This window comes from Sapajus apella, unplaced genomic scaffold (genome assembly GCF_009761245.1).
Source record: "Sapajus apella isolate SASKATOON/1434 unplaced genomic scaffold, GSC_monkey_1.0 scaffold2, whole genome shotgun sequence".
In the NCBI taxonomy this organism is placed as follows: Eukaryota; Metazoa; Chordata; class Mammalia; order Primates; family Cebidae; genus Sapajus; species Sapajus apella.
Window position 1 is genome coordinate 88,609,844 of NW_022436942.1, and position 18,464 is coordinate 88,628,307.

Sequence of the window (18,464 nt, forward strand, 5' to 3'; positions counted from 1 at the left end):
CATCATCATCACCAGCGCCCCCATTGCCACCACCACCACCGTCACCTCACCACCATCACATCATCATCACCAGCGCCCCCACTGCCACCGCCACCACCGTCACCTCACCACCATCACATCATCATCACCAGCGCCCCCACTGCCACCGTCACCATCACCTCACCACCAACACATCATCATCACCAGCGCCCCCACTGCCACCGTCACCATCACCTCACCACCAAAACATCATCATCACCAGCGCCCCCACTGCCACCGTCACCATCACCTCACCACCATCACATCATCATCACCAGCGCCCCCATTGCCACCACCACCACCATCACCTCACCACCATCACATCATCATCACCAGCGCCCCCATTGCCACCGTCACCATCACCTCACCACCATCACATCATCACCACCAGCGCCCCCATTGCCACCGTCACCATCACCTCACCACCATCACATCATCACCACCAGCGCCCCCATTGCCACCGTCACCACCACCATCACATCATCATCATCGCCTTCATCGGCACCATCACCACCAACATCTTTTAACTTTTCTTTGTAACTATGTTTTATTTCGTATTAAAATTTCACTTTTTATAACTACATTTTTATTTATTAAAGCTGTTTTATTTATTTATTTATTTATTTTTTGAGACAGAGTCTCGCAATGTCACCCAGGCTGGAATTCAAGGTTGTGATCATAGCTCACTGCAGCCTCCATCTTTTGGGCTCAAGCGACGCTCCTGCCTCGTATTAGCTGGGATGAACAGAGGTGCACCACCATACCTAGCTATTTTTTTTTATTGCTTTTGTAGAGATGAGGTCTCACTCTGTTGCTCAGGCTGATCTCGAGCTCCTGGGCTCAAGGGATCCTCTTGCCTTGGCCTTTCAAAGTTTGAAGATAACAGACATGAGCCACCGAATCCAGTGACCACCCCCACCCCCATCACCACTACTGTTACAGCCCCTGGGTGCAAAAATATCCCCCTGGAGTGAGGAGGGAGGGCCCTCTGCTTTGTTCCTTTCTGCTCATGAGGCTAGGCGAGGGAAATGCCTTTTCTCCTTTTTCAGCAGCGGGACCCTTGCTGAGGAAAAAGGGTGTTCAAAGACATTCATCGAAAACTTGGTAGGAAATTCACCGCCCAGACACATATTGTTTGGTCTGCTCAGTATCAGCACGCATGAACATGGAAAATTTGGAATCAAATGGCCACTTTTAGGGCTGGTTATGGTTGTATGCACCTATGGTCCCAGCTACTTGGAGGCTGAGGTGGGAGAACTGCTTCAGCCCAGCTGGGGAGGTCCCGGCTGCAGTGAGACATGTTTGTGCCACTGCATTCCAGCCTGGGTGACAGTGAGACCCTGTCTCAAAAAAAAAAGAAAAAAAAAGCCATTTTTTAAAATCAGCAGAGTCTACATGAGAATCTGGTTTTCTAGCATCTTTTTTAAAATCCAAAGATCTAGCAGCACTGAGCCCAGGAAATTCAGTGGGTGCCGAGTCACGGCTGCCCTGCAGGGAAGTCAGGCCATTCGGCCGCAGTCCCCACCACCCCCTGCTGCCCTGGACTTTGCAGAGTTCTCCCACCTCTTGCCTGATTCCCACATTTCACTTCTTGGTCTGGCCCCCACAGGCCTTTTGAGTTTGCCAGCCCTGAGGCCACTGAACACAAAGCATCCATGAGATCAGTAGAGGAAACGGGCCAGAGCACCACGTGGGGGCAGCTGACTGTTCTCCCATGACTGATTTCTCCAATATTGCTGACGTGTGTTTTAGTCACCTAAAAGTATTTCAAAAGTCATTATGAAAGTGAACACAGGCACTTCCTGTGATTAACCAGGAAACAGTCACTGATCTGTCTCTGACAAGATAAATGTACTTCATAGCTTTGTCTTCCCTCAGGAGAATTTATAAATTCAGATGAAGAGACGGGGGAGCAACGTCCTCCACGCTCGGCCTCATGCCTGGATGCTGGTCCTGCCCAACGCACACCGTTCCACACCTGCCGGCACATATGACGCCCCTGTCCTCCCTCTGTCCCTCCACACCATCCTGCCGGCACCCCGCACCCAACAAGGCAGGGTCCTCCCCGCCCACGGCATCGCAGTCCCGTTCCTGTCCGTTCCGACTCTGAGCCTCGACACCTGTTATTCCCCCATCCCATCCGAATCGTCTCCTTTCCTTTCTGGCCCAACAGTCCAACTCCTCTCCAAGCTTCAAAACCCAGCCCAAGTCCTGCCTCCTCCAGGAAGCCTCCAGCCCCTTCTCATGCTCCGAGCTTCATTTACGAGTATTTCCCAACCCACAAACAAGCGGGTTCCAGCCACACTTTGTGCCTATCCACATCTAGTGTTTAGTTCATTTTGTAATATTTAAATCAACTCACTTTAACATTTTCTCAAGGAGACTCACCTTCAAGGAGGCTCGAGTTCACTACACTGAAATGGAGAACCAGCATCATTCACTACAATTAGTGGTCATGAAAACAAATACAAGAGGAGCGAACCACAATTAGATCTTGTCTAAATGCTCCACCTTGCCCTGGTCACTGCACGGCACCCAAGACCTGTTCTTTCTGCACACTGAAGGGAGACTCGCTGTTGGAGGGCACTGGAGGTGCATCGCACCCGCCGGAGACATCCTCGTTCTCAGAACCAGAAAGATTTCAGGAGACGAGAAAGAGTCCTACGCCATACGGCTCAATGATACGGAAAGCATTTGGGGACATCTCTGCAGAGCATGTTCACTTTGTCACCTAGGGTGTGTTGTTTATTCTGCCACCTGTTGAACACATGAGTATCTTGTTTCATTCCCAGATGAGACAGGAAGCTCAGTGTCTTCCCCAAGTGTCTGGCAAGGTGACTGACCACACAGTGGAGCTCACGGGAGATATCTGATGCAGGCTGTGTTCAAACGGGTGTCCCAAACATGAGTGAAAGTCTTCTTTGGTAGCTGCAAGCCCCACAGGGGATTTGCAATGATGGAATCAGGAACTCCTTGTGAAATTAATCTCCAGACTTTTGTGCAGAACGTCATACACTAAACACTCGGGACATCAGCCTCTGTCCTAAGAGAAGTGGGTGACGGCGTGTCTATCAGACTTGCTAACCAGCAATTGAAAAATCAATATTCGGATCTCCAGTGACTATATCCTCCTACTCCAGCTACAGTCGGGAACAACAGCGAAATGTAATCATCCTTCTCAGGAAGACCCTGGCGGGGCTGTCAACCCAATTAATTCCAGCAAAGTAACATGGCCTCTTTCATCAACCAAGATTCGTACACACAAACACACCTTTACAAGTGCACATGTGTGCACGCACACAACATACACTTTCATCTGTTTGGTTTTGCTTTCTGCTAAAATAGAAAGACTCCTCAAAAAAAAAAAAAGAAAGAAATAGCTCTTGCTGAAAAGCACTCATTTATGCACTCAATGAATCATTTTCTTTTCTGCAAACAAAGCTCCTCATTTCTCCCAGGAGGCTGCTTTGAAATCTTTGCTGGAAGACAGGGTCAGCCCCAGGGTGAGATGAAGGCTGTGCACTGGGTTCCTGCCATGCAGGCAGCTAGCTACTGACACTCCACGCCATGACTGATGAACTGATGGAGTGCCAGCCACGCCCAGTGTGTTCTCACCACAGAAAAATACTACATAGGTGAGATGATGGATGTGTCAGCTTCATTTAATCCTTCCACGATGTATAAATAGATCAAAACATCACAGCGTACCCTTAAATATATGTTATTTTTAATAAAAAGTATGTATTTTTCATTTTTTTAAAATTGCCCCAGCTTGAATAGCTCCTCCTGAACCCACCCTGATTCCCAGTGAAAATTGGAGCCTACCTTCAAGCCAGGCTTTCCAAACTTATCTTCACACTGAAATTACCAGGGGATTTTTTTAAACTCCCAAAGCCCTGGCCGCATCGCAGGGCCACTAACCCGCAGTCCTCAGGGTGAGGAGCTGGTATCACCCCCTCGAGCTCCCCAGGTGCGGACGTGGTTAGAAACCGCTGTTGGGTGAGTTTCTGGGAAGGATTGGTATCTTGGACTCTGGGATACAAATCTGCTAAGAATTCATTACATCTGTATAGGGAACACGTGAGAGCATTCTTCCTGGAGAAGCTTCTATGCCAGGAAGGCAATCCCCACACCAATGGGGAAAGGCAAGTTTAGAGTCAAATAGCACAGTGACAAGGGGTCTCCCCAGTGAGGCTCTCAGCAGAGATCCACCTTGAGGAACGTCACCCTCACACCTGAGGCTGAAGCTCCAGGCCGCCTGCCAACCGACAACACACATAATTGCTCCTAATCAACCTCATCTCCCCTGAGACCAGATGATAGACTCCCCAGGGCCACAGCACAAAGAGGCCAGCGGCCCCCAAACAACAAGCTCAGCTTGCATCCCACTGTCCCTCAGCCCCACCCATTGGAGCCCCTGCCAGAAAAAACAGTTCCAGCAGCCTGCCAGGAAGTCTTCCACTCCACCCTAGGGCGCCGCAGCCCTCTCATCAGTGGACAGCATGCACTTTTTGGCTGGTGAAAAAGCTGAGAATCTTGCACTAAGAAAGGATTCCAATGAGGCTGGAAAAGTAAGAGGCTTTACGTCTGCACGAGGTGGCAGGTGGAGCTCCCTGCATTTCCCCTGAACACAAAACTTCTTTCTTTTGGAGCCCTCCTCTTGCCAGAAGCAGCGGAGCCCTCCCACTGTGTAAATCACCCCTCATTTGCTGATACTTTTGAAAGAATCCAGTTATTTTAAACTGCCCAGAAGAGCCTAGGATGGCAAGGACTCCACCTTCCCTTTTATTCATAAAACAATCCTCACCCCCGAGGTGTCACCTAGACGGCTGCCTGGGTCAGGGGCAAGTCGCACAAGAACTTCCGTGGGGAAGCGGATGGTTGCCCCAGGGCTGGCGCAGTCAGGGAAAGCAGGTGCAGACTTGAGCTTTCAGTATTTCCCAGCGATGAAAGCCACACACCTGGACTTCAGGCCAGAGGGGGATGAAATCTTCTCAGGGTGCTTACTTCAGGTCGTATCCATTGGACTAAGCTTGCTGTTGCCCAAGAAAAACGGATTAACTATCATGTTCCTAGATCCTGGGTACAGGCCCAGAAACTGACTTTAAAAATGAGGAGGTGAATAGGAAGTGAGGACACCGCAATCAGCAATGGACTCGTTGGTTCTGACTCGGACCCAGGCATGGCTGGAACCTCCTCTCTCCACACAGAGCCGGAAACGCTTTCTGTACAGAGTCAGATAACACTGATGTGTTTAGATCTCGCAGGTGACACTGTCCCTGTCAAAACCACTTTGCCATCGTGGGCAAACACGGCGATAGAGGATTCACAAATGGGTGGTGAGCACTGCTCGTAGGCATGGAGGGTTGCCGGGGGCCGCATGCCCTGTTCCGTGGAGGATCATGCTGTGTCCTAGGGCTGCCTTGACACATTCTCACTAATGGGTGGCTTAGAACAGCGGAAATTTGGCTGGGCGCGGTGGCTCATGTCTGTAATCCTAGCACTTTGGGAGGCCGAGGCGGGCGGATCATGAGGTCAAGAGATTGAGGCCATCCTGGTCAACATGGTGAAACCCCATCTCTCCTAAAGATACAAAAATTAGCTGGGCGTAGTGGCACGTGCCTGTAGTCCCAGCTACTCGGGAGACTGAGGCAGGAAAATCTCTTGAACCCAAGAGGTAGAGGTTGCAGTGAGCTGAGATCGCACCATTGCACTCCAGCCTGGTGACAGAGAGAGACTCTGTCTCAAAAAAAGAACGGTAGAAATTGATCCTCTCACAGTGCTAGAGGCCAGAAGTCTGGAATCGCGGTGCCAGCAGGGCCGTGCTCCTCCAGACACACTAGGGGAGGCTCCCTCCAGCCCCTTCCAGCTTCGGGGGCTGTCGCCAATCCAGCCTTTCCCGGCCTCACGTGGCCTTCCCCTTTGTCTCTTGGAAGGGCTTTTTTTTTTGGGTTTACCACCCACTCAGGCGCTCCAGGACGGCCTCACCCAAAGATTAGTAACTGAATTACAATCTCAAAGACGCTTTTGCCAAATAACGGCATATTCCCAGGTCCTAGTGATTGGGACACAGGCATATTTAGGAAGCCACCAACCAACTCCTGATAGAGACACTAAAAATCGCTTGTTCCGAAACTCAACGTAAACTGTGCATTCACATCATATCTACAGCCCTGATGGCAGCGGGATGTCCACCCCATCTCCTTGCTGCTCTGTCCTGCCCCGCCGCCCCAGCTGAGCCATTTCCCGGGCCTGGAGGCAGGGATGGTGGAGGAGGCCTGTTGGGCAGAATCTCTCAGTGTCCACAGGGGAGCTCGGAGCTGGGCCAAGGGGCTGTGGGGCTGGGTATCCCCAGCCTCTCCTCCACCCGAGGCAAGAATGGAGAGCTGTTTCATGACAGCCTCACAACTGATTACCAGTACATGCCATAAGCTGGTTATGCTAGTTATAGGTTAACTATGTCCTCTTCCACCTGTGTAACCGAGTCAAGCAATCTTCTTCACCACAACCTGTTACCAGGCGACGTGAGACAGGCAGCTCTGTCCTTGCACGAGCTGTTCCACGTCATGATGCCCAGCCTGATTTCCAAGAAGAATGGGAAATCCTGACTTGATGTGCATTCTCTCCATTTTTAAATGTTAGCAGTTATTTTTTTTTCTAAACACTGCAAGGCGAGCACAGTATCTCTGTCTGAAGGCAGCATTCGCTGATCTACCTCTCACTGAAAATCCTGGGTTTCATGGGTGGTTGAAAAATACTTACTGACTTGTCAAGATTGCTCTCACATCTCCGGAGCACTTCCCATCTCCTCTCCCAGTCGCTACATCTTACATTTCTATTTAAATAATGTTTAATGCAATGAGGCTCTCTTGTGGTGGTTATGAGGTTCTCTTGTGGTTATGGGGTTCTCTTGTGGTTATGGGGTTCTCTTGTGGTGGTTATGGGGCTATCTTGTGGTGGTTATGGGGCTCTCTGGTGGTTATGGGGTTCTCTTGAGGTGTTTATGGGGCTCTCTGGTGGTTATGGGGTTCTCTTGTGGTGGTTATGAGGTTCTCTTGTGGTGGTTATGGGGTTTTGTGGTTATAGGGCTCTCTTGTGGTTATGGGGTTCTCTTGTGGTTATGGGGTTCTCTCATGGTGGTTATGGGGTTCTCTTGTGGTTATGGGGTTCTCTTGTGGTTATGTGGCTCTCTTGTGGTTATGGGGCTCTCTTGTGGTGGTTATTGGGTTCTCCTGTGGTGGTTATGTGGCTCTCTTGTGGTGGTTATGGGGTTCTCTTATGGTTATGGGGCTCTCTTGTGGTGGTTATGGGGTTCTCTTGTGGTGGTTGTGGGGCTCTCTTGTGGTGGTTTTGAGGTTCTCCTGTGGTGGTTATGGGGCTCTCCTGTGGTGATCATGGGGCTCTCTTGTGGTGGTCATGGGGCTCTCTTGTGGTGATCATGGGGCTCTCTTGTGGTGGTCATGGGGCTCTCTTGTGGTGGTCATGGGGCTCTCTTGTGGGTATGAGGCTCTCCTGTGGTGGTCATGGGGTTCTCCTGTGGTGGTCATGGGGCTCTCTTGTGGTTATGGGGCTCTCTTGTGGTGGTTATGGGGCTCTCTTGTGGTGGTCATGGGGCTCTCTTGTGGTTATGGGGTTCTCTTGTGGGTATGAGTCTCTCCTGTGGTGGTCATGGGGTTCTCTTGTGGGTATGGGGCTCTCTTGTGGTGGTTATGGGGCTCTGTTGTGGCTATGGGGCTCTCTTGTGGTGGTTATGGGGCTCTCGTGATGGTTATGGGGCTCTCTTGTGGTGGTTGTGGGGTTCTCTTGTGGTGGTTATGAGGCTCTCTTGTGGTTATGGGGCTCTCCTGTGGTGGTTATGAGGTTCTCTTGTGGTGGTTATGGGGCTCTCTTGTGGTGGTTATGGGGCTATCTTGTGGTTATGGGGTTCTCTTGTGGTTATGGGGCTCTCCTGTGGTGGTCATGGGATTCTCCTGTGGTGGTCATGGGGCTCTCCTGTGGTGGTCATGGGGTACTCTTGTGGTGGTCATGGGGCTCTCTTGTGGTGGTCATGGGGCTCTCTTGTGGTGGTCATGGGGCTCTCTTGTGGTCATGGGGTATGGGGTTCTCTCGTGGTGGTTATGAGGTTCTCTCGTGGTGGTTATGAGGTTCTCTTGTGATGGTTTGCATTAAAATTTCTTCCAGCTCCACACCAGCTTCTCAATCATACTGTTAGGATTATTTGAAATGTCAGAAGCCTGTGTCTTGATCCATAATATACTCAACACCAAAAATTTCCCTTTAACCTCCTAACATTCAGGAGGAAAGTATAAGCTGTCCATTGTAGACAGTGAAACATGTGCTTGTCTTGTTTGCCTTTCCTCACCTTACCAAGCAAAAACGACTTTCACCTTCGGGAAGAGAGCCTTCTCTCATATTGTACGGTCATGTAATGTCAAGACCCTGGTGACGACCCCCGACTCCCAATTCAGACTGCTCACCATCACAAAGCTACCTCTGGCTGGGCTCTTGCCAGAGAAGTGTCCTTCACAATGTGGCCACAATTCATGATCAGGTCAATGCAGTGGGTTATGACCAGCATTTTGTAAACAAGGCAGAGGATGAGACTGGCGGAGTGGAGCACAAGACTCCAGATCACACTGCACACAGGAAGGGAGGTTGGCTCCCATAGCACACACCTTTTAAGGCTGGGGTGTCCAGCCTTTCGTCTTCCCTCAGCCACACCGGAAGATGAATTGTCTTGGGCCATGCGTAAAATACACTAACAATAGCTGATAACACTTTAAAAATTGCAATAAAATCTCACAGTGTTTTAAGAAAGTTTATGAATTTGTGTTGGTCTGTGTTCAAAGCCATCCTGGGCTACACGTGGCCCGTGGGTAATGGATTGGACAAGCTTGTTTTAAGGTGTGTGTGTGTGCGTATGCTTGTGTACGTCTAAGTGTGTATGCGCATGTAACTACTGTACTTCCATGTACATTTCTATGATTTATGGCCCAAAAACTCTAAAAACCCATTGTTCTCGAGTAACAAACTCCCAGAGATGTTTTGGATTTACTTTTAACCATAAATCATCTTCCATCTCAATTTGGGGTGGGATGAGAATGTCCTGAGCAAAGAGAGTCAAACTGCTATTGCCAGGGACTAATGTAATAAAACACGGCAACGGTGACGGCGGTCATGGTGGCAGCTCACATTTGCTAAACTTCTGCGCCCTATCAGGCACTATTTTAAAACTCTGCTTGTGTTATTAAGGCCATTACACCTATAAGATTATTACCCCTGAGCAAGTGAAAGAACAGCCCAGTTAAATAAGGCACTTAAAGATATACAGTTAGTAGCATTCAAAGACCAGATTTGAACCCAGGAAGTCCAGCTCTGGAGCCTGTACTCACCACCAAGAGACTGAGCCATCTCTCATAGCAAACCATGCCAAAAGCCTGATGGGCTACCCTACAGCTAAATTCACTGAGACTATTAAAACTTCATCCTTTAACCAGCATCTCTCATTGCTTGAGTAACTGCTGTAATTGCTTCTGCAGTGGCAAGGAGTCTGCGTGAGAAACATGTCCATGCACTCACAGCATAGGGAAGGAAGGGAAACACCACTGGGAGTCTTTTGCTCCAAGACAGCACCCCTTAAAACAAGCTTGTCCAACCCATTACCCATAGGCCACATGTAGTCCAGGACGGCTTTGAATATAGCCCAACACAAATTCACAAAGTTTCTTAAAACACTATGAGTTTTTTTGCAATTTTTTTTTTTTTAGCTTATCAGCACCCCTGGGGCCAAGCAGGGCAAATGTCCTGTGCCAGGTAGCAGGAGAGGGCGCAGCATGCCTTCAGCCAGTGTTCAGCTACGGAACAAAGAGCTTGAGTTTCTGAAATCAAGTGTGCAAGGGGCTTCAAGGCAGAAGGACACAATGTACCCGTGTGGATATTGGTGGCATTTCCCAACACCGAAATCTCGCACTGATACCGTGATACCTCCTCTTTTTGAAAATCTGCTGTGCAGTTTTCTGAACACACTGCTTCAGCCAAGAAGTAGGCTAGAAGGACATCCCAGGAACCAACACAGATGTTGCAAAGCCATCGTCCCTGATGTCACACAGTTTTCCTTCTAGGGGGCCATTTGAGACCCTCCCTTGATATCCACTCACCCTCAATGTGCACATAGTTCCAACTAATCAGCTGATTTTGTTCTTAAACTCACAACTGTCTGGAAGCAGGTAGGCAGGAAGGCAGAAAACAGACGCGTGGAGGAAGCGATGGGTGGCATGGGTAATGATGCTGACAGCCTGCATTTTTAAGCACGTACTGTGCACTAGTCATTATGCCAAGGGCGTTACTTTCATCTCTTCATACGATGCTGACAAAGCCCAGGAAGTGGCAATAGGACTCACCCCCACCTTCCCATTGCACAGGCACTGAAACTCAGACCACCTTGACCAAGGGCACATAGTCCATAAATTGCAAAACCAGGATGTTAACCCTGGCTACGGGGCTCTGAAACCAAAGCTCATCACCCATAGTTGGTAACACCCACTCACCATGTAGGAAAACTGTAGAGTGAATTCACAAGCACACAAAATACTGAAGCCTAGAGCCACTGAATTCACAGCAAAGAGAATCTTCTGCCTTTTCTGCAGTAGTCACAGCATGTAATGTGGTGCATGGGACACAGTGGGTGCTCAGTAATGTTTGTTGAAGGAAATATCGACACACATTTTAAGAGCTCCTAACAGCCCCACTGATGTTCCTGTGCCATTGGGCAAGGCCATCCAATCACCCTGCTCTCTTCAGATTTTTCAAAGATAACCAAACCATATATCCAAACTAAGTATTTCTTTCTACAAAAATAACTCAGACTAAATGGGTGGATTTTGTGTAAGATACAAATGCCCAGAGTCCACTCAGGAAGAAACAGGTAACCTGAGTGGCTCCATGTCTATTAAGGGAACTTCATTGATAGTTAAAGCCTTCATACAAAGAAAACTCCAAAGACAGTTTTGCTAGGGATTTCTAACATTTATGGACAAAATCATACCAATTCTGCACACTCTTCCAAAAAACTGAAGGAAAAGAATTCTACCCAATTCATTCTTTGAGGCCAGCATTAGTTACCCTGATACCAAAACCAGAGACATTATAGCAAAATTGCAGGTCACTATGCCTCATAAACAAAAAATTATAAACACGATTTTAGAAAATTAAATCCAACAACATATAAAAAACATAACCCATCTTAAACAAATAGAGTCCCGAGAATGCAAGTTTAGTTTAACATTTGAAAAATCAATCAATGTTGTTCATCACACAAAGACTTCTATGACAATTTAATTAGACAGGCACACCAAAGCAACTGAGAAATGACAACACCTGTAACTGACACCACAACTAGGTAACATAAGAAAAAGAAACTTCCTCCACGAGATAAACAGCGTCTATGAAATACTTGCAATTAACAACCTTAAGGTAAAATATTGACTGCCTTCTCCCCAAAGTTGGAAACAAGACAAGGATATCACCCTCACCACTTGCTTAAAATTTTACTGGAGGTTTAAGCCAATGAAGTATGACAAGAATGAGAAATAGAAGACATTTAGATTGGAAAAGGAGGAGAAAAATGATCTTTATTTGTAGACAACAGGATTGGCTAGGTGGAAAATCCAATAGAGCTGACAAAAGAGCTACAAGGAGGAACTATTAAACGAATTCAGCAAGGTAGCAGAAAAGGAGATCAACATACAAAAAATAATGTATCTCTATATACCAACAACAAACAAAAAAATCAAAGGTTAAAAAATATACAAATTAAAATAGCCTTAAAAATATGAAATATCTTTCGGCACATTTGACAAAAGATATGAATGACTTGCAAATTAAAAACTATACAATACTTCTGAGAAAAATTAAAGATTACCTAAATAAGTAGAGAGGTGTCTTACATCTGTAGATAAGAAGAATCTATGTTGTTAAGAGGTCATTTTTTAATCAATTGATCTGTAGATTCAACATGACCCAGTCAAAATCCAAGTAAGCTTTTTTTGTAGAAATTGATAAGCTAATCCTAAAGATTCATATTAAAATGCAAAGGATACAAAATAGACACCCCAAAAAAACAAAATTGGAAAACTAACATTATTTTAAGGCTTATTATAAAGCTACAGTAATCAAGATAGTAAGGTAATGTCTTCAGATAGTTCACTGAAAAAAAAAAGGAGATCTGATAAATACACCCATAAATGTATTAGCCACTGATTTTCTTTTTGAATTTGTGACGGGGTCTATGTCACCCAGGCTGGCCTCAAAATTCTGGGCTCAAGCGATCCTCCCACTTTGGCCTCCCAAAACACTGGGATTACAGCTGTGAGCCACCACACTAAGTTACGAATGATAGTTAACAAAGATGCAAAGAGAATTCAATGGAGAGAGAATTATCTTTTCCAAAAATGGTGATGGAAATATTGGAGTCATACACAATAATGAACTTCAACCCATCCTTCAAAGCATATGCAAAAATTAACTCAAAATAGATCATCAACTTGTGACTTGAGGTTAAACAACGCTGTTTTTTTTTAGATCCGACACCAAAGTACATTCTGTCAGAACAAACTGGTAAATTAGATGTCATGAAAAGTACAAGGTTCTGCATTTTGAATAACATTGTTAAGAGAACGACAATAAAAGCAACATATTGGGAGAAGATATTTGCAAATAATATATCTGACAAGAGACTGTACGCAGGTTACACAAAGAATTTTCAACATTCAGTAAGAAAATAAGCCATCCAATTAAACAAATGGGCAAAATGATTTGAAAAACACTTCACCCAAGAAGACATATGGCAAAATAAGCACATGAAAAGATGAGCAATGGCATTAGTCACCGGAGCAGTGCAAATAAAACTCAAAGTATCATAATACCGTGACTTACTCATTAAACTAACCAGAATTAAAAACGCTGGGCTTGTAAGTGCTAGAAAGAACACAGATGACTGGAACTCTCATAGACAGTTAATAGGAATATATAATGGACCCACCATTTAAATAATAATTTGTCAATTAACTAGAATGTGTAACATTTGTATATATTGACAGCTTTACAGTTTCTCCAAATGTTAAATGCACACCTACGTATAATCCAGCCATTTCATCCCTACAGTCTTCACCTAAGTGAAACGAACTATTGTGAAAGGAAAATAAATCTTGGGAGCCCAAAGTCCATAAGCTAAAGGGAAAGGTAGGCTGGGAACTGCTGAGGCCAAACCTGCCTCCCGTTCTATCCATCACCCCTCTGCTCACCGAGATAAATGCATATCCAATTGCCTCCTTTGGAGAGGCTCCTGGGAAATGGAAACGATGCGACCTTTTGTCTCTTACCCCCCATGACCTGGGAGCCCCCACTCCGCCCGCACCTTTCTAGTCTGGACTTGTCCCACCTTTCCAGACTCAGCCAGTGTGCATCTTACACATACTGATATTTCATGTCTCCCTAAACTGTATAAAACCAGCCTGTGCCCCTACCATCTTGGGCACATGTTGTTAGGACTGACAGAGTGGGAACATGGCCATCTTGGACAAGTATGGCCATTTTAATTTTCACCTTGATCAAAACCCACCAAAGTCCAAAGCGTATCAGCCTAATGGCTACGGTCAGCATGACCATAAACCGCAAATGGCATCTCCAACCAGAAACATTTCAAACCCCTCCCCAACCAGAGACATGCCAGCCCTGAGATAACCTCCCCTCCTGATGGAAAGATGTCCGCCCCAAGATAACCTCCCCTCTGCCCAGAGGCATTCCAACCCCGCCATAAGCTCCCCTGCAGTGAAACGTTCCAAGCTTGTGATAAGCCCCTCACCCTAAAACCAACATATATTCTTAGTCTGCAAGACAGAATGCTCCTGAATGAAACCAGCCAGATGCCCTTTCTCGGGTAGTTTATCTGAACACCCATTTCACTGAAAGCTCCAGGAGAGACGGCCGAGCTGCTACGATGCTCCTTCCTCTTCCCCTTCAAGTCTAGTGATGATAAGAGCTTCCTGCTGCTGCTAGGCCCTGCAGGCATCACTACTGATTGGTTCTCTCAACCTGCCCACAGCTCTGTATGGTGGCCCCCACAGCCCTCTCCAAACCGAAGCTGAGCGCACCCTTCATTTCCTGCCAGGGTCCCAACTGCACACTCTGCAAGTCCACGCTCAACTCACCGGGGCCATTTATAACTTTGTCAGGGGAGCACGCATGTTTGGGAATTAGGGTTTGCGTAACCCGCTTACTGCCAAGGCTAATTCTCTACGTGATTTAACCAACCACAAGGACAACAAACAATCAAGATCACAAACTAAAACTGAGCCCAGGCCCCTGGAGCTCTCACCTGAATGCAATCAGACCATGTCAACTACCTAAAAGCCACGGGCTGCTCACTCACCCTGGCACCCTGGGGATAGGGTCGAAGGGGGCAGGCGAAAAAAAAAAAAAAAAAAAAAAAGCAAACCAGCGGGCGAACGTGATTATCTTCTACTTCTTGTTGGACTGGCAGCCTCTGGGTTGTGCTGCATCCATCATGTTGAAAAGCCAGCTACATCCACGGATTAAAAATTAATTTACTGCCCAGCCTGGCTTCCAGCTTGATGCCCTAATTAAGTTTGTTATTACAGCGGTGCTGAGCTCCAAGGCATAATTTAGCCCAGTCTAGAGACCTCAGTGTTTGGGGAGAGGTTTATGAGCTCTGTAATGCAATTATCTTCCAGCACACACAGAACACTTATCTCCAAAGTCACTCTGAATTCATCCCAGGTTCTTTGTGCATGTGTAACTAGGAGAGTTATTGATCTACTTCTTCAAAGACACACTCAACAGTCTTGAATCTCAAAAGACAGGAGAATTTGATCCTATTGCTGGGAAAGGCACTGTTTGGAGAAGCACATTAATTTAAACATTTAATTGAGCAGCTACTATATATGTTCAGTATGCAAACAAGCATGACGTCATCCCTGTAGAAGCTTTCGGCGAACATTTTAACTAAATGTAATGTCAATGAGAAGGAATAAAGAAACAGCTCCTTATCACACACCCTGCAGCCTCTAGCCAAGAAAGGTCTCCAGAGATTTTTCTTTAAGAAATATTTATAAAGCGCTAACTTGTGCCAGGCATATGACAAACATTAACCCTCGTAATAATCAGAGAAATCCTAAGGCTGGTAACCACATCATTCAAATTTTGCAGAAGACGACACAGGCACTCTGCTGCCCATCTCTCTCAACACCTGACCTACCTTAACCATTTCAGCCCAGAGGTCCCAAAGGGACATTCAGCATTGCACGTGGGCTGGCCATGCTCTAGACACACCCTTTGGAGTTAGGAGAATGTGTCCTTCAATACCCCCCTTTCATTTGGGGAGGTTTCTTGCACTTCCAAGGACAATTTGGAGGGTGTGCACATGTCCCAGAAACCAAGTCACCACCCATGGTGTGGTAACACTAGGGACTGTTTCACCAGGCACCCCTGTAAGCGTGGTATGGCTCCCACCTTGTATACCAATGGCAGGGCTGCCACTGACTTCTTTTGCTTTACTTTTTTGGAGCACAAGCATATACTTTGATCACTGTCTTACGTGTGTGCAAGAAATAGCCTTTAAAGAATTGAACAAACCAACGTAGACGGTCATATGACAGAAGAATTAGCAAACAGTGGTTCTGTTGCGCCATATTGTAATAAACAATGTTAAGAATCTGTTTCCATTTTTAATGGGATTTGGTGTTCTTTCAGCACAAATAGAGAAGTGCTACTTTGGCAGCTCAAAAACCGAATTATTACGATGATACTTTTTAGCTATGAGAATTGCAGAATTCACCCGACAAGTGGTCTATCAAGAACAATTTGCACACCCCCTCCCGGAAAAGGAGAAGAATATATTTCTCATTTATAGAGATGAGGTTTTCAGTTGTAGCATTATTCAGTGAAGCAATACAGTTCCCACTGGTCTATCCTGTAATTTTCAAACCAAAACTGGCACCATATTTCATATTCAAAATATATCCAGAAATAGTATTCAGAAAAAGAGACAGGCTAAAAATAAATTCAAGTGGCAAATGAACACATGAAAACATGGTCATTATTAGTCATTCAGGATATGCAAATCTAAACAATGAATTTCCCATCAGATGGTCACATTTTACCAATAAACAATACCAAGTTTTGACAAGGCAGGCAAGCATGCTCACCTGTACGGAGCTGGCAGGATCGTCAGTCAGCTGGCCCAGCTGCTAGGACCAAGAAGTATCTGTTGAAATAGAAGTGAGCACATCCCATAACCCCACTCACTTCAGCAGACTCACACATGCGCTCGGAAGGCAGGTGCAAGAGCCTGCATCGTGGAAGGGTGGAAAAAACGCAACAGAGAAATGGATAAGGAAAATTCGTCAGCCCCAGTGCATCTCAAAACACAATGCAGATAAAAAATAGAAGACGCAGAATCGTGCGCCCAGTATGATATTCATGAAAAGAATTTACATAAAACCACCATGTTTTTACGGAGGCTGACAGATGGATAAGTACAGGCATGAGACACACTTGCCGCCAGAAGCTGAGGAAGAACGCTTCAGTCAGGGAGGGACACACAGGCCGTGGTGGTGCCGTAAGACTTCAAGAGAGCTGGAAGCTCCCTGTCGCCCAGTGACTTCACAGCCAAGGCGACATCCCAGCACAGCGCGTGACCCACGTGAGTGTGCTGACACTGGCATAAACCAACCCACTGCGCCGCCAGCCCCATAGAAGCCAGCACACAAGATTAAGCACGGGATATGACTCGATACATGATAATTAGCAACTATGCTACTGGTTTAGATATCTCACTATGCTATACTTATCTCATTATTTAAGAGTGTATCCCTACTTATAAAAAAATCACTGTAGGCTGGGCGCGGTGGCTCATGCCTGTAATCCCAACATTTTGGGAGGCCGAGGCGGATGGATCACCTGAGGTCAGGAGTTTGAGACCAGCCTGCCCAACATGGTGAAACCCTGTCTCTACTAAATAAATACAAAAATTAACCGAGTGTGTTGGGGGAAGCAGCCAAGGAGGAAGGACTTACAGACTGCCTACAGACATTGGTTATGAGTAACATATAAACTGGGAACAGCAAACCACGGCAAACTGTGGGAGGCCTCTGCGGAGGCAAACTTCTCCACGCCTCATGTTCCTGTGCAGCGTGACCTTGGTTCTGTACTATAAACATTGTGCTCAAGGACTAAAACCTCTTCGTACCACTAAGACGTAGCCAGACTTGTAGACTCCTTGTAAGGCCCGCATTCCACCAGCTGCACATAGATAATAGGCTAAACAGAACCACATGTTCTTGTTTTTGTGAAACTCCCAAACCGCCACTGTTATTAATCCTTAGAATGACACACCGTTCCGGCTCACTGATTCTCCCCACCATCACTCCACCCCTATCCCACAGATCAAAGTGATTGTAACCAATAAACACTGTGGAAGACCAGAGCTCGGGGCCTTGTGCATCCTACTTATGCCCTGGCCCCTGGTCCCACTATACATTCTTAACCTGTCTTTTTCTCATTCCTTTGTTGCCACTGAACTCAGGGTACCCTTGGGTGGTATGTGAGGACTGGACCCCTATGGGGTGTGGTGGTGCATGCCTGTAATCCCAGCTACTCAGGAGGCTGAGGCAAGAGAATTGCTTGAACGCAGGAGGCAGAGGTTGCAGTGAGCCGAGATTGCACCACTGCCCTCCAGCACAGGTGACAGATGAAGACTTTGTCTCAAAACAAATAAACAAAAAACTGTAAAACAGCCTCAGGCTGGTATTCCATAAAGCACCCAGAAGCAGGCATTGTTCTCCTAGCAGGTGGCAGCTCCATGGTGTGCTTTGCTCCTGGAGACCTTCCAGTGGGACAAGATGTGCGGGGCGGGGGAGGAAGACAGCAATGCTGGCGACCCTGACCCTGGGTAGGCCTAAGCTGATATGTATGTATGTATGTATGTGTGTGTGTGTGTGTCTTCGTTTACATCCTTATCTATAGAAAAAAATCTTCTAGAATAAGGATAAAAAGAAAAATATATTTTGTGCAGCTGTGCAATGTCTTTGTGCTTCAAGACAAGCGTCACTCAGGAGGCTGAGAGAATCACTTGAACACGGGAAAATGAGGTTGCAGTGAGCCAAGATCACACCACTGCACTCCAGCCTGGGAGACAGAGCGAGACACCATCTCAAAAAAACAAACAAAAAACAAATCACAATAAGCTAAATTTAATTTATTATGGAAAAAAGAAAAATGACTTTTAAAATGTCTTTTAGTCATGTTTTAGGCTCCTCAGCGTAGCCTGAGCATGCAGCGTTGACAAAGCCTGCAGTGGGGCTCGGGAACGTCCGAGACCCTCACCTGCACTCACCCTCACTCACCCACCCACCCACCTACCCACCCAC

The 18,464-nt window shown here is 46.6% G+C and overlaps 1 protein-coding gene across 17 annotated transcripts in view; it reads right to left on the reverse strand.

Moving 5' to 3' along the window:
• The window catches only part of RIMBP2 (RIMS binding protein 2), a 315,585-nt gene that overhangs the window by 191,257 nt on the left and 105,864 nt on the right, over nucleotides 1-18,464 (reverse strand). The window contains exon 1 of one of the 17 annotated variants that reach the window (XM_032244285.1): nucleotides 16,242-16,941. The exons of the other annotated variants lie outside the window; for them this stretch is intronic. The gene's annotated coding sequence lies outside the window, so the exon portion shown is untranslated. Of the gene's footprint in view, nucleotides 1-16,241; nucleotides 16,942-18,464 lie in introns of those variants that run through there. 17 annotated transcript variants of the gene reach the window in all.